Here is a 16,662-nt window from a genome sequence, read left to right as displayed (position 1 = left end):
GCAGGGACACCATTGTGGTATACAATACGTGTTGGGTGTACCAGGGCGGCCAATTAGCAGAGTGCTTACAGTGTTGGACAGATTGCTTTCTGTCTCTCTCGTTATTTTAAGTTAGAGAAAAAAGATCTTAATGCGAAATATTGGTACCGCTGGAAAAAAGATACTTATAGAGTTAAAAATGGTCATATTTTGAAGTAAGGCTTAAATTCGTCTTTAAGCTATCCCAATAGAAGAAAATTAGTACTGCGAAGCTTTCATAAAATACCCAAATCCGAGGGCTTTAATACTGAAAACCGGGTCAAAAGTGGTTCGGCAGAAAAAAATGTGCTAAAATAAATTTTTTGTGACTGAAAGCATTTCAAAGAAACTTTAGTGGTAAGTGCAGTGAAGAGGTGTAATATAGAAATTATGTCCATGTGATTTAATATTTATAACTATATGCGTTGTAGTCTCTTTCAGAAAATGAAAGAAAACTTACTTCATAACTCAATATATTCTTTAAAATATATTTTACTAGCAGTATCGCCCGGCGTTGCTCGGGTTTGTAAGCATTTTTAGAGAGTTATAGCCAAAAAATAGCAAAAAAATGCATTAAAAATGGAAAAAAAATGATGGTAAATTATTTTTAAATCGTTGACTCATCGTAGACATTTTTAGAGAGTTACTTCCCTTATATAATAGCGAAAAAATGCATTAAAATGGAAAAAAATTATGGTAAATTTTTAAAAAATCGTAGACTCATCGTGGACGCGCGCTAATACCCAGAAGGGCTCGATATGAATCACGACTATAAGATACCCGGTTTTGGTTAAACTGCACCGCAAAATGTGGGAGTAGTTAGGAATCTAAATCGTAGGAGACAGACACATAACTTGACTTTTATATATAAAGATGTATGCTTAGCTGGGACTGATTAAACCACGTGATCGTCAGGAGTGACCGAATGACTGAAAAACAAGCTGAAGGATTACAGTAAATATCGATGCAAAAACAATTTTATGTAACTAAATAACGAGATACAAAAACCAAAAGCAATTTTCAAATAAAATTAAAAATTTTTAAATTATTTAAAAGCATCTTGAAGTTAGATTTTCTATAGTATATATATATATATATATATATATATATATATAATATATATATATATACACACACACACACACACACACACACACACGCTAACATATATACTAACACAAAACAAGTACTCAATTTTTAATAATAAATATTTCTTACGTGCTTTAATTTTAATGTTACTCATTATTGGAGCCTGGGATTAACAAAAAGGATAACAATGGTGGGGTGGGAGTTATCAATTGGATGAAGAAGAAATGAAGAAAAGAAAGCAAGCTCAAGCTCAAGCTAACTATAGAAGAAAGAAGTGATACACTATTAATAAGCATAATAACCTGGAAAAAAAGATGGATTACATGGGAAAATGCGAGCAAGAGAAATAATATGCTTAAACTTTTAAACCTGGAAAAGTACAGGACGAGTTATTACACTTGGAAAAATTCAGGACAACTTATTACATCTGGTAAAGTAGAGGACAAGAAAATTTCTACTTAGAATGTTGCAGCTAAGGATAAAATTTGAATATTGAAATTTATTTGATTTTAATTTACAAAGTAACATAATAATTTAAAAAGGTATCATCATTTTGGTAAAATATCGACACACTAGAATACTTAAAAATCAGATCCAGAATGTATAGCTAAAGTTTATGCAAAGTAGAATAGTATATATGGTAGGAAAATTCATTATGTAAAAAATAGGCATTGGGTTAAGACTAAAAATGTGAAGACTTGGCAATAACTTAGGCAATAACTCAAGCAAATTTTACTGTGAAATTGTTGTGAAAGGTAGATTTTACTGTAATATATAACTAATTTTTGTATTATTCTATTTATTGTATTAACTAATTATGTACTACAATTATTTTATATAACCTATTTTCAATTTTCTAATTATTTATTAATAATTTGAAAAACGAATTTCTTTAAAGTACAAAAAATTTTTTAAGTTATTTATTATTTTTGATTGAAGTAACTAATCATAACAAATAGAATAACTTGTAATAAAATGTTTAGTTTTAATAAAAGCTAATATTTTCTAAATCTAAATATTTTATTTGAAATTTTATCCTCCACCGCAATATTTTAAGTAAAAATTTTCTTGCTCTTTACTTTACCAGATGTAATAACTTGTCGTGTACGTTTCCAGGTTTATAAGTTTCAGAATATTATTTCTCTTGCACACATTTTTCCATTTAACATATATATATATATATATATATATAATATATATATATATATATATGAGCAGGCAGAGTCGTTAGCACACTGGGCTTAGCAGCACTTTTGGCTTTACGTTCTGAGTTCAACTTCAACCGAGATTGACTTTGCCTGTCATCCTTTCGAAGTCGATAAAGTAAGTACTAGTTGATCCCTGGGATCAATTTAATCAACGGTTTCCCTCTCCCGAACTTATTGGTTATGGACCAAAATTTCAAATCAATATAACAAAATCATTTATATATAGATATATATATATATATATGGTGTGTGTGTGTGTGTTGTGTGTGTGTGTGTGTGTGTGTGTGTATATATATATATATATACATGTATGTATGGTCTCCTCTACATTGGCTCACTATTTCCCGGCGTCAACAGACTGGACCAATATTATTATCGTTAAAGGCACGAAATTGCGTCTGACCCTCTGGCTGATAACTGATGAGGATTTGGTGACCTTCTGTGTCTGTTTTCTGTTTGTTTGTGCATTATATGCTTTTAACTTTTATATATATTCTTTTTTCTTTGTTTCAGTCATTTGACTGCGGACAGGCTGGAGTACTGCCATTAGTCGAGCAAATGGACCCCAAGACTTATTCTTTGTAAGCCTAGTACTTATTCTATCGGTCTCTTTTGCTGAACCGCTAGGTTACGGGGACGTAAAGACACCAGCATCGTTTGTCAAGCGATGGTGGGGGGACAAACACAGACATACATACATAATTACATACACACACGCACACACATACATATATACGACAGGCTTCTTTCAGTTTCCGTCTACCAAATCCACTTACAAGGCTTTGGTCAGCCCGAGGCTAAATTAGAAGATACTTGCCCAAGGTGCTATGCAGTGGAACTGAACCTGGAACCATGTGGTTGGTAAAGCAACCTACTTATCACACAGCCATATATATATATATGTGTGTGTGTGTGTGTGTAGTGCTTATTGTTGAAACATACGTAACTAAGGAATGAATGTAATGCAAAAAGTTCTGTTCTTGAACTTAACGCCTGGCCCCGCATACGCACGCGCGTACAGAAAACCAATTCAAGTCATTCTTTGCTGCATGAGAAAGGAAACACATTACATTTTCAATTTTCCTACGTTTTGCTAATCTCCCCCCAAATCCAGTTTAATCCTTCTTACTACAGTTTAATCCCACTTCTTGCTTCATTTATCCTCCACTATTTTTATCTACCCCTTCTAATAACCATATCCGTTATAGCCTTAAAACTGTAAATTTGAAAGATGGTAATAGGTTGCAAAGACTTGATAGGAACAATTTTTTATTATCGATTTCGGACGGATGAAAGGCAAAGTTGATTTCTGCAAGACCGGAATCAAAGGCGATAACATAGGCCGAATTGGTTCTATTAGGCCTTGCTTTGACATTTTGTTCGTCGCTTTGAAGATGCTAGTATTTCTTCGGCTCACGATCAGTAGTGACTTCTTCCAAGTCCAGTAAGTTATATCCTTCGGCAACGAACCAACGCTTCCTGATGATTCTATATGCCACAATAAAGAATCCAATGGCGACGCCAAGACTGAAGATGGTACTCACGACAATGGCTGCTGTAGACACTGAATGTTTTTTATTTGAGCCATGTTTGGACGTAGATGTCGTCATTGTGTTGTTGTTAGTCACGGAGGTTGACGGGAAAGATTGATCAGTTGAAAAACCTCCAGTTGATATGTCTGGTGTTGTTGTTTTTATTGTTGATGCACTTGTAATTTTTGAGGTTTTTGTTGCTGTTGGTGTTGCTATTTTTGTTGTTGGTGTTGTTGCTATTTTTGTTGGCGGTGTTGATGCTATTTTTGTTGGTGGTGTTGTTGCTATTTTTGTTGGCGGTGTTGTTGCTATTTTTGTTGGTGGTGTTGTTGCTATTTTTGTTGTTGTTGTTGCTATTTTTGTTGGCGGTGTTGTTGCTATTTTTGTTGGTGGTGTTGTTGCTATTTTTGTTGGCGGTGTTGTTGCTATTTTTGTTGGCTGTGTTGTTGCTATTTTTGTTGGCGGTGTTGATGCTATTTTTGTTGTTGGTGTTGTTGCTATTTTTGTTGGCGGTGTTGTTGCTATTTTTGTTGGCGGTGTTGTTGCTATTTTTGTTGGTGGTGTTGTTGCTATTTTTGTTGGCGGTGTTGTTGCTATTTTTGTTGGTGGTGTTGTTGCTATTTTTGTTGGCGGTGTTGTTGCTATTTTTGTTGGCGGTGTTGTTGCTATTTTTGTTGCTGGTGTTGTTGCTATTTTTGTCGTTGGTGTTGTTATTTTTGTTGGGGTTGGCGTTGCTACTGTTGTTGTTTTTGGTGTTGCTATTTTTGTTGGTGGTGTTGTTGCTATTTTTGTTGGTGGTGTTGTTGCTATTTTTGTTGGTGGTGTTGTTGCTATTTTTGTCGTTGGTGTTGTTATTTTTGTTGGGGTTGGCGTTGCTACTGTTGTTGTTTTTGGTGTTGCTATTTTTGTTGTCGGTGTTGTTGCTGCTTTTGTTGTTGGTGTTGTCACTATTTTTGCTGTTGTTGGTGTTGCTATTCTTGTTGTTTTTGGTGTTGGTTGTGGTGTTGCTATTTTTGTCGTTGGTGTTGTTATTTTTGTTGGGGTTGGCGTTGCTACTGTTGTTGTTTTTGGTGTTGCTATTGTTGTTGTTGTTGTTGTTGTTGTTAGAGTTGTTATTTTTGTTGTTGGCGTTCCTGTTTCTGCTGGTGGTATTGCTATTTTTGTTGCTGTTGGTGTTGCTATTTTTGAAGTTGCTGGTGTTACTATTTTTGTTGCTATTTTTGTTATTGTTCTTGGTGTTGTTGTTGCTGTTCTTGTTGTTGGTCTCGTTGTTGTTGATGCTGATGTCGTCCCAGATGCCTTTGCTAATGCTGTGTGTGTAGTTACTTTCGAAGTGATTTCTTCACCTGAAATGGTTGTGTCATTCCGGAGACTTATTTTCGTATTCTTATATGTCGTTGTCTCCGTTATCGCAACAGGATATTCTCTTGTTATCGTTGTTGTTATTGAATTTCGTTCATTATTTGTTTGGGCGCTTCTTACCAGCTGTTTCACGATTGGGCTTGTATATATTCCATACACCTGAATACAATGAGATAAACGTAAAATTAGAAATAACAAAAAAATCAATTAATAATCACAGTAAAAACATTAACAATGAATACAGACTGTGGGGTAAGAAGTTTGCATCCCAATCACGTAGTTCTGGGTTCAGTCCCACTGCATGGAACATTAGACAAGTGTCTTCTGCTATAGTTTCAGGCCTACCAAAGCTTTACGTGCAGATTTGGTTGACGGATGCTGAAAGAATCCAGTCGTATACACACGCACACATACACACACAATTATTTTCGGGATCCAATAGGATCGAGGTAGTTTAATAATAAGCACATCCAGGTAGAGTTAAGGACAGTGTGTACCGACAATGTGTATGGAGACTAACATACATACTAGAGCATATACAGATTTGTCCTTCCACGTATGCATACATCCGCATGTATAGACCAGGTACACTCAACGTATATGTAAAATCACACAACGATATATATACTCTAGCATGCAATCCATGATCCACTTTAGGCTCAAGATCTTTAGGCTGAATATCTTTAGGTTCAAGATGTTTAGGTTCAAGATGTTTAGGTTGAAGATGTTTAGGTTGAAGATCTTTAGGTTGAAAATCTTTAGGCTGAAGATCTTTAGGTTGAAGATCTTTAGGCTCAAGATCTTTAGGTTCAAGGTGTTTAGGTTCAAGATGTTTAGGTTCAAGATGTTTAGGTTCAAGATGTTTAGGTTCAAGATCTTTAGGTTAAGATCTTTAGGTTAAGATCTTTAGGCTCAAGATCTTTAGGTTCAAGATCTTTAGGTTAAGATCTTTAAGTTAAGATCTTTAGGCTCAAGATCTTTTGACTCAAGATCTTTAAGTTGAAGATCTTTAGGTTGAAGATCTTTAGGTTGAAGATCTTTAGGCTCAAGATGTTTAGGTTGAAGATGTTTAGGTTGAAGATGTTTAGGTTTAAGATGTTTAGGTTGAAGATCTTTAGGTTAAGATCTTTAGGCTGAAGATGTTTAGGTTCAAGATGTTTAGGTTCAAGATGTTTAGGTTCAAGATCTTTAGTTAAAAGATGTTTAGGCTCAAGATGTTTAGATTCAAGATCTTTAGGCTCAAGGTCTTTAGGTTCAGGGTGTTTAGGTTCAAGATGTTTAGGCTCAAAATGTTTAGGTTCAAGATCTTTAGGTCCAAGATCTTTAGGCTCAAGATATTTAGGCTCAAGATCTTTAGGTTCAAAATGTTTAGGCACAAGATCTTTAGGTTCAAGATGTTTAGGTTCAAGATCTTTAGTTTCAAGATGTTTAGGCTCAAGATGTTTAGGTTGAAGATCTTTAGGTTGAAAATCTTTAGGTTGAAGATCTTTAGGTTCAAGATCTTTTGGCTCAAAATCTTTAGGTTGAAGATGTTTAGGTTCAAGATGTTTAGGCTCAAGATGTTTAGGTTCAAGATGTTTAGGTTCAAGATGTTTAGGCACAAGATCCACTTTAGGTCCAAGGTAAAGTTCGGAGTGTGGTGTAGCATAAATAATAACGCAAATGTTCTACAGCTGTTTCAGACATGTGTTTTCTTGATATGTGTTTTCTTGATATACAAATCGATTACATCATGTGAAAAAAAAGACCCGTTTTTTACAAGTGAATTAAAATCTAAAATCTAAAATTTAATATTCAGGTTTTTTGATGGCAAAATTCTAGAATGTATTTTGTCTCTCTCATCTCGGTGCCAATTGAGAGTGATGAAAGTGTCACAATGCATTCTAGAATTTTTGAGTCTTTTTTTTTATTATGATGTAATTGTTTTGTTCATCATTAAAAGCAGGTCTGAAACAGGTGTAGAGAATCTCAGCTCATTTGTGTTATTATATGTGCTGTCTTTATGTTGACATCCGGGACTCGTTTGTTTACGCTCCCGTAATTTAGTGGTTCAACAAAAAGAAAGAGATCGATAGAGTAAGCGCAAGTTTTAAAACTGATTACTGAGTTTCATTTGGTCAACAAAACACTTCAAGGCGGTGCCCCAGCATGACCGCAGTCCAAATGTAAAAGATAAATGAGGATAAAAATCAATGCAAACATCATGGTCACCATCATTATCTACAATATCACTACTATGCTTCGCCTCCTTCCCGTCATCGCCATCATCATCGTCACCACCACCGCCACCACCACCGCTACCACCACCACCACCACCACCACAACCACCACCACCACCACCACAACCACCACCACCACCACCACCACCACCACCACCACCACCACCACCACCATCACCACCACCACCACCACCATCAGCATCATCATCATTGTCGTCGTCATCATCAAAACCAACGACAGCTACAACAACAACAACAACATCATCATCAACAACAACAACAACAACAACGAGACACATCATCCCTCATCGCTTGACCTGTCAAATATAGAAGTTAAATGTCTTTCAAATCGCCCCCTGTCACCTTAAAAGAAAGACAGCCTAGGTTATAGATAGTCTATGTCTGGAATAATGACTGGATGGTCACGCTGGAGCGCCTTCGATGATAAGTCTATTTAATCAAGGCTGACTTGGGACAAACAAAAACAACAGAAGCATCATTATTACCATGAACATACGCCTCCTCCTCCTCTCCTCTCCTCTCCCCTTCCTCTTCTCATTTTCATCCCCATCCTCTACTCTCTTGCTGTTCCTCCTATTCACGACGATGACGACGACGACGACGACCACCACCACCACCACCACCACCAACACCACCACCAACAACAACAACAACAACAACATTTGGTGATATTTGGAGCCAAAGACCAGGAAACGGACCCCTCCCCCCCATCCATTGTGACCATCAGCTCTTCACTTCAATGAACGAGACCCTGACAACTGTGATTATATTGGATCAGACCACATCCTTATATAGACTGAGAAGGAGAGAGAGAGAGGGAGAGAAAGAAAGAGAGAGAAAGAACGAGTGTGTGTGTGTGTAGGGCGGGGGTAATAATTATAATCAGAGAAATAATAAACTATAAATATTGACTAATTACTTAGTTTAACTATTCCCCAGTTGATCCATGAGGACACCTTCGCACTAACCCCCTCTCTCTCTCCACACACACACACACACACTCACACACACATCTTTGCATACCTTACATTAGTAAACATATATAACCACCCATGCATATATATATGCAAACATACATAAATACATACATGCTTACATACATACATACATACATACATACATACATACATACATACATACATACATACATACATACATAATACATAAAAAGGATTACTGGTGGAATGTCCCGGTGAAGACCTTAATAAAATGAAAGCACAACAGACCTGATATAATGATTTGGGATACAGAAGAGGAAGTGTGCAAAGTTGTGGAAAGTAGCTGCCCAGCGGTTGTTAACAAAACTGAAGATCAGTGAAAAAGAGAATACCTACGCTGAACTATTGAGAAATCTGCAGCTACTCTATCCAGATTACAAGTTCAGGTTTATACCTGTAATTATTGGGGCGCTGGGATAGTTACATACCAATCTTGGGAAATTAGACTTCTCAAAACCAGAAAGGAGAAAGCTAATTCGAAGACTACAGATCCAATCCGTCACTGGAACTGTAAAAATCTGTAAAACTTTCCAGAAGTTTATCATTTAAATATATATGAGCATGTCTATATATGCAACTATATGCATGAGAATACATACATAAAGCAAAACATACAAATCTGCACTTATACACACATAAAAACATACATACAAAATACCCTGTTGATGTTGAAATTCCAATGAAGGACCCTTGAATCTAGGTTAGAAACCGGTTCTTTCTCTATTGGCGAGAAATCTTGAAATAAAACTGAACAATGACAATCGTGCATACTGCATACACATATGTGGAAGCACTCCGTCGGTTACGACGACGAGGGTTCCGGTTGATCCGAATCAACGGAACAGCCTGCTCGTGAAATTAACGTGTAAGTGGCTGAGCACTCCACAGACACGTGCACCCTTAACGTAGTTTTCGGGATATTCAGCGTGACACAGAGAGTGACAAGGCCGGCCCCTTGAAATACAGGTACAACAGAAACAGGAAGTAAGAGTGAGAGAAAGTTGTGGTGAAAGAGTACAGCAGGGATAACCACCATCCCCTGCCGGAGCCTCGTGGAGCTTTAGGTATTTTTGCTCAATAAACACTCACAACGCCCGGTCTGGGAATCGAAACCGCGAGTCCACTGCCCTAACCACTGGGCCATTGCGCCTCCACACTGCATACACATATACTTTATACACAAATACACTCCCACCCTGAATTATATATGAATTATAAAGTGGTGCAAGGGCCCAAAAGCGCTTAGGACATTGTATATAAAAACAAACAAACATGTAAACAAGTACAATGCGAAGGAGTGAACAAGGTCAACAGTTTCATTAAAACATTGAGCGGTATCTATTAGCTGGCAGAAACGTTAGCACGTCGGACGAATTGCGTAGCCGTATTTCCTCTGCCGTTACGTTCTGAGTTCAAATTCCGCCGAGGTCGACTTTTCCTTTCATCCTTTCGGGGTCGATTAATTAAGTACCAGTTACGCACTGGCGTCAATGTAATCGACTTAATACCTATGTCTGTCCTTGTTTGTCCCCTCTGTGTTTAGCCCCTTGTGGGTAATAAAGAAATAGGTATCTATTTTGAGAATTGGGAATTAAGGCCGTTTTTGTTGTTAGTTCATCCTGCTTAAATATAATCAGCTAAAATCAATCAGGTGTAACCCTACAGCGTTATATGCATCTACATATCGTACCTTGGAGTCTTATTTATCGTATATTTATATATTTATATATTTATCTATAAATATACAAAATATTTTATTAAAGTCAATATTTAATTTTGGGGGATTAATCCATAAGTGGGTATTCTATTTCAGAAAATGCAAAAATATCCTAATAAGTATATCTTACAGTAAACTCATGGCATCAGTTTGCACATCACGAAATAATATAAGGTTGTCCCAAAAGTTCGTAGAAAGTCTTGGAAAATAATGGTCTTTATTTTGATGAATAATTTTTGTTGTTTTTGTTAGTACTTGGCGAGTAAAAATTCAATTTTCGCAAGTGTTTACGAACTTTTGGGACAACCTAATACTTAAAGGATATAACTAAAATGTCCAGCTGGGTATTTAATGTACTTCCTTAATTATATAATACTTTAGTTAATATGAAGGAACTAAACGTGTTTCAGTGGGAACTTGTAATCTGGATAGAATAACTGCAGATTTCCCAATAGTTCAGTGTAGATGTTTTCTTTTTCGCTGATCTTCAGCTTTATGTAAACATCCGCTGGGCAGCTAATTTCCACAACTGTACACAGTTTCTCTACTCTATCCCAAATCATTATGTCAGGTCTATTATGCTTATATTTTATTGAGGTCTTCACTGGGACATCGAAATTATCCTTCTGACGAATTTCATTATATAGCGTTCTAGCTACATCGTGTCCCATCAGTAGATACGTGATGACATAGGATTTTATGGGACTTCCCCATAAAGACTGATCATATTGTTGAAATTATGGTGTACTATTGGTGTACTTCGAACAATTTTCCAATTGCTATGGAATAAACCGAGGCAGAACGGAATTGAGATAGGCGTTGTTGATGTGCAGAAAAGTGCATCCCTGTCTTCTGCAAAAATCCTAAGAAAGATTCTTGAGATTTGAGGAGAGTTGTGTCACCAAAACCTCAAGTAAAGATTCCTGTTAATTATCGAAGCATGTAACAGCTTGAGAACAACAACAACAACGACAACGACGACGACGACGTCTACAACAATAACAACAATAATGATGATTTCAAATTTTGGCACAAGGCCAGCAATTTCGGGGAAGCGCGTAAGCCGATGACATCAACCCCAGTGTTCAATTGGCACGTATTTTATCGACCCCGTAAGGATGAAAGGTAAAGTCGAACGCGGTGGAATTGAAATTTAGAAATGCGATTTTTGCAAATTGTTTTTCAGAATCGGAATCTCCATATCCGAAAATGTGGGTTTTCCATAAAAAGATTTAAAAAAGGTTTTTGAAGTGGGGGAGGGGTCGGGTTACGTCTCCGTCATGTGCGCCATAATAATAATAATAATAGTAATAAGGTTTTGTTCAGTTTGGCTCACAGATTTTTTAAATTAATTTTTTTTAACTAAACAGTTTGAAACTTCGTATACTGGTGGAATGGCTCACGCAGAACACGGTTTACTTTGAACATTTTTGACAAATTTGGTACTTTAGAAGTTATTTCGTGTTAAAGTTGTCGTATTTGGGTAATTTCAACCAATCAGCGACGTGTATTCGGTTGAAGAAAGCTACTACTGTTTGCGATAGTAATCGAAGAGGAACAACTTCCGGGTCATCTCTACTAAATGTCACCACTCTGTTCGAAGAATCAACACCAAGAAGGAAGAAATATTATTTACATATATTTATTTGTTTGCCCAACATCGCTGTTTTATCCACACATAAAGCGCGCCGGTGTTTAACAGACCTATAGAGCAACGAGTCCGCAGTTAGCTTTGTTTTGTTGTTGACGTATATGTAGTTTCAAAATGCCTTCTTTTACAACTATGAGATGTATTGTTATTGTTGTGATTTCATCTTACTATAGTCAACAACAAACACATTTCGTCAATATAAAAGTCTTTATTAGATAAAAGATAACATTATCAAAACATGAAGGTAAAACAAAACAAATAGCAGCTTATACACTGGAAAATACGGTAATTGTAGTGGCAGTGACAAGTTCTCTCGCTGGTTGCTACTTGACAGTGTAGGATAGAAGGCCCGGGCTGGAAGTAGACGGCAAACACTCTAGCTACGCTACTCTGTGTGTGTGTGTGTATGTGTGTGGTGTGTGTGTTTGTGTGTGAGTGTGTGTGTGTGTGTGTGTGTGTGTGTGTGTGTGTGTGTGTGTGTGTGTGTGTGTGTGTGTGTGTGTGTGTGTGTGTGTGTGTGTGTGTGTGCGTGCGTGTGCGTTTGCGTGTGAGAGAGTATAACGAAATTCACAGCATATATATAAAATAATATTCTGTTGTGTCTGGGGAGAGTCATTCTCTTTTAGTACCTTATTATTTAACACACTCAAAAGAGAATGACTCTCCCCAGACACAACAGAATATGCTTCAACACACGAACTCATATAAAGAATCTTGCAAACCAAATCCCAAAACGAAATATAAAATAATACTTACGAGTAAAATTAAAGCGAGGAAATTTGATGTTCGCATCGTGATCGACTTTAGTTATAAATTCCCGTTTGTAGTGTTTTGGTAATTTTTTTAAAACCACAATTTTTTGTGAGAACAAGGATCAATGGAGCATCGGTGATAGAAATACTACGGCTTATTAGAAAGAAACGAACTGAATAAATGTAGATTTCGTGTAAAATAAATAAGGAAAGTGACAGATAAGTTTCACCAAAAAACAAGGAGACGAAATATTCGTTTATATAGTAACAAGGATTTCTTCGAAACAGACTGCTTTTGTTGTTAGCTCATCCTGCCTAAATATAATCAGCCAAAAGTGACTAATAATACTCAAGTTACAAAGTCCAAAATCTGAAAAGAGAGATTAGAAAGATAAAAAATATTAATTTATGTCAACTGTCCATGTCAGCAATTTAGTAACATGTTTTGTTTGTGTTTCTTTCAGTTTCTTTTTAATATTCTGAGAAATTGCGACGATTTACACCTCTTACTTACACACATACGCACGCGCCTGTGGGCGTGCACGTGTGCCTGTTTATGTGTATGTATGTATGTATGTATGTTTGATGCTGACATGCAATGTCTGTGCAAGACCCTGCCTCAGTAAAGCTGGACTCAAGAGCCATCTTCGTAGTCGTAAAACGAGACAGACGAGTGACAACCTGGCCACTGGTGGTGGTGTAACACACCGTACTAATCATATCTGTCGGGCATGTGGAAGAGAGTGTAATTCGGCAGGAGGACTTAAACGACATGCAAAGGTACACGAAGCCCAGTTACAACTACAGCCGGCTATTACCAGTAAAGGTTTTAGTTGCCAATTTTGTACAAGACATTGTAGATCTTTAGCTGGGCGAAAAAGTCACATTCGATCACAGCACCAGTAACAGTTAAGCTTCGTGCAATGGCCATATTCGATAACGAGGGGACAGCCATAATAATAATGTATGTATATATGTTTTCTATTTTTCTTAATTATTATAAATCTTCTAGTGAGGAGGGAGCCGGTTTCAAACAAAGAGACAAGGCTCCATGTTTGGGAATTAGTTAACATAGACAAGTTCACATTTGGAACTTGAGAAAAGTCTTGCATATTTTTACTGTTCAACTCACAGATTGCATTTGTAATGTACGAATCAGCCGGTCGATTTCTCTTTCCATAACAGAGAGATTTTTCTAAGTTTATTTCAGGACAGTCTTTCTTGCGGATGGCATTGTAAATTGTTTTAGCAACAACATCGGGCCGCATAAGGTGGTAGTACCGTGACGACATTTTAGGACAGCTGCTAATCACATGCGTGACGTCTTCCACAGAAACATGACATAGCCTACACATGCGGCTGCACCTTGGGATTACAAGAGCGTCACTGTCTCTCTTGTTCACCAGGTACTTACTAGCAATCCCCAGTTCTTGGATTGCAAACTCATAGCCTTCAAAGTGCGATGCGATGTAGTGGTCTTGCGTCCAAGAGAGGCTGCGCTTTGTGTCAATTCTAGTGTCTCCTTCAAGCTTCCGGGCAACTTAACTATGCATGGTCTTTTTTTGTATGGTGAGTGCTTTCCACCCAGGTCTCCTCTGAGGTAAGAGAGCCCAGCTGTTTTGAGGGTGTATAGGAGATCATCAGGCAGAGAGTGTTTCTTGAGGAGTTCACTGCCTACTCGTACGATGTTGCTCTCTTCACTTTTCAGTACTGCATTAATATATTTATTTTTGCTGCTGTTGTTCATTGGGTGCAGCTTGAATGATACCATACGACATTCGAAGGCCGTCGGCACTGATCTCAGGCCTATACCTCCTTCATTTCTTCTTAGGTAGAGCCTATCAACATCTCTGTTTCTGTGGAAGTTCCCAGTTGTCAGGATTTTGCGGGTTTTGATATCTATGGAGTGGATTTCCTCTACAGACCAATTAAGTATCCCAAATGTTGGGATCGACATTAGTACTGCAAATGCATTGTGGGATAATGTTTTGTTGTGAGAGGAGAGTTCCGACTGCCATATTTTCCTAAGTCTGGTGTAACATTACCGGGTCACTCTATCTTTATTCACTGTGCCTTCATATGATACATTTTCATCTATGCCAAGGTACTGGTAACATTCTTTGTCTGGAATGGGGGAGATAGAGAGACCGTTGATGCATAGGTTTTGGGTTTGGGGGACTAACTTTGCTCGTTCTATAACCAAATATGAACACTTCTTTTGACCAAATCCCATGCTTATATCAGCTGAAAATGTTGTTATTAATTCCAGTTGTTTTTTGGCATTGTTAACACTTTTAGCATAAATCTTGAGATCGTCTACTAAGAAATTATGAGTTACATTGATATTTGTAGCAGTTGAAGATCCTAGCATGTAACCAATATCCAACTATTAGGTCCCTCCCAGGTGCCTTTCCGTTCTGCAGTTTCCCTACGGCTATAGTGAAGGTTTCTGCATCAATTTTGTTAGCGCTGATACAGTATTCTCTCTCAATTGTATTTGACCATGATGCATTCAGGTTGAAATCCCTCTTTTTGTTCCAATTTTTTTACCAGAATGATTGTGGATCTTCTTGGGAAGGATCTTCCTTAATGGTAATGCTTTCCTTCCTCATCTCTGTATAATGCTTGTGAGTTGGAAGCAAACTTGCGATTGATACTGGCTCGTTCAAAAATTCGCTTGCGATAGCGGAGGTTTTCGCTCATCGTCCTGAGTTCATGTTTTAAAGTGATTAGCTTTCCCTCAAGAGCTCAGCGTGAAGAATTGCCATAGAGTTTCGTAAAGTTTTGTCTAAAGCAGAGGTGATGAGCTATAATCTCATTTTTCTCCTTACATTTTGCTGTTGTAGTTACCCATCCGATATAGCGGCGCACGTTCTTGATGCTTTCAAGTTTCGTTTTCCATCCTAGGTTGTTTCTGTTTAGTAATTTCGTCACTTTATTTACTGTAGATTTCTCCTTGCTGTTCTTTAAGAGGAATAGTGACTGTATATATAAGAGTATTAATATTCCAGTAATTAACTTCACGATTCCTTGTGCTCTTTAAGAAGAGGTGAGATGATTTATAGAAAATGGTTTCTAATATTGGCACAAAGCCATCAATTTCAGTGGGAGAAGCTAAATCGATTACATCGACCTCAGTGCTAAACTGTTACTTATTTTAACGATCCTGAAAAGATATAAAGTAAAATCGACGCCGGCAGAATTTGAACTGAGTAAAGGCTGACAAAATGCCGAGAAGTATTTGGTCTGGTCTGCTATCGATTCTGCTAGCCTACCGCCTTATAATTTATAGAAATTAGCAATTAATTTATACATGTTAATTGACTATCATTTGGAAAGGAATACCTGATGTTTGTTACTGGCAAGGGAGAAAACTAAAGACATGTTTTGATCTACTTGACCTCATCAGCGTAGAATAGTCAGTAAACAAAAGTTTTTACGAAAAAAAAAAAAAAGGTGAAAAACCCAGAAGATATTTCGTTAGTGTAATATGCATAATCATTAGAGTAAACTGGGCATCGCATGTAAATAAACTTTTAGACACTAATTCTTAAATATCTCGTTTTGAATTGAGAAGCAATTGCCGTTAGATTATATTTCCTTCTTCAAGTAGGACGCAAATTTCAATTGGATATAGATTCTTTTTGGGTACGGTTATCAAGATAAGATACGTTAATTATATCGATAGCGGAAAGTTGTGTCAGTTCTAGGTGTGTCACAAGCAGGCATTGGCAAGAATGAGTATCACAAGTGTGGGAGTATTAGATATGTCAGGATGAATATGTCAGATATGTCAGAGGCAGAACTATTTAATTTTAGGTATGTATGTATGTATATATGTATGTATGTATGTATGTATGTATGTATGTAGTATGTATGTATGTAGTATGTATGTATGTATGTATGTATGTATGTGTGTTTATGTATGTATATATATATATATATATATGCATACAATTATATCTATCTATCTATCTATCTATCTATCTATCTATCTATCTATCTATCTATCTATCTGTCTGTCTGTCTGTCTGTCTGTCTGTCTGTCTGTTTGTCTGTCTGTCTGTCTGTCTGAGTCTCTCTCTCTCTCTCTCT

At 37.0% G+C, this 16,662-nt stretch overlaps 1 protein-coding gene across 1 annotated transcript in view; it reads right to left on the bottom strand.

Moving 5' to 3' along the window:
* Positions 1-4,853: 4,853 nt before the first annotated feature.
* Positions 4,854-16,662, bottom strand: part of LOC115223400 (protein Wnt-10b-like) — a gene marked incomplete at its 5' end in the record, with an annotated part of 37,874 nt that continues 26,065 nt past the window's right edge. Inside the window, 2 exons of the mRNA XM_029793914.2 lie at positions 4,854-5,368; positions 12,572-12,937. The remainder of the gene's footprint in view (positions 5,369-12,571; positions 12,938-16,662) is intronic.

Source organism: Octopus sinensis, linkage group LG23 (assembly GCF_006345805.1).
Source record: "Octopus sinensis linkage group LG23, ASM634580v1, whole genome shotgun sequence".
Lineage (NCBI taxonomy): Eukaryota > Metazoa > Mollusca > Cephalopoda > Octopoda > Octopodidae > Octopus > Octopus sinensis.
The sequence above is the reverse complement of the archived record's forward strand: the minus strand, read 5'-3'. Positions and strand labels throughout refer to the sequence as shown.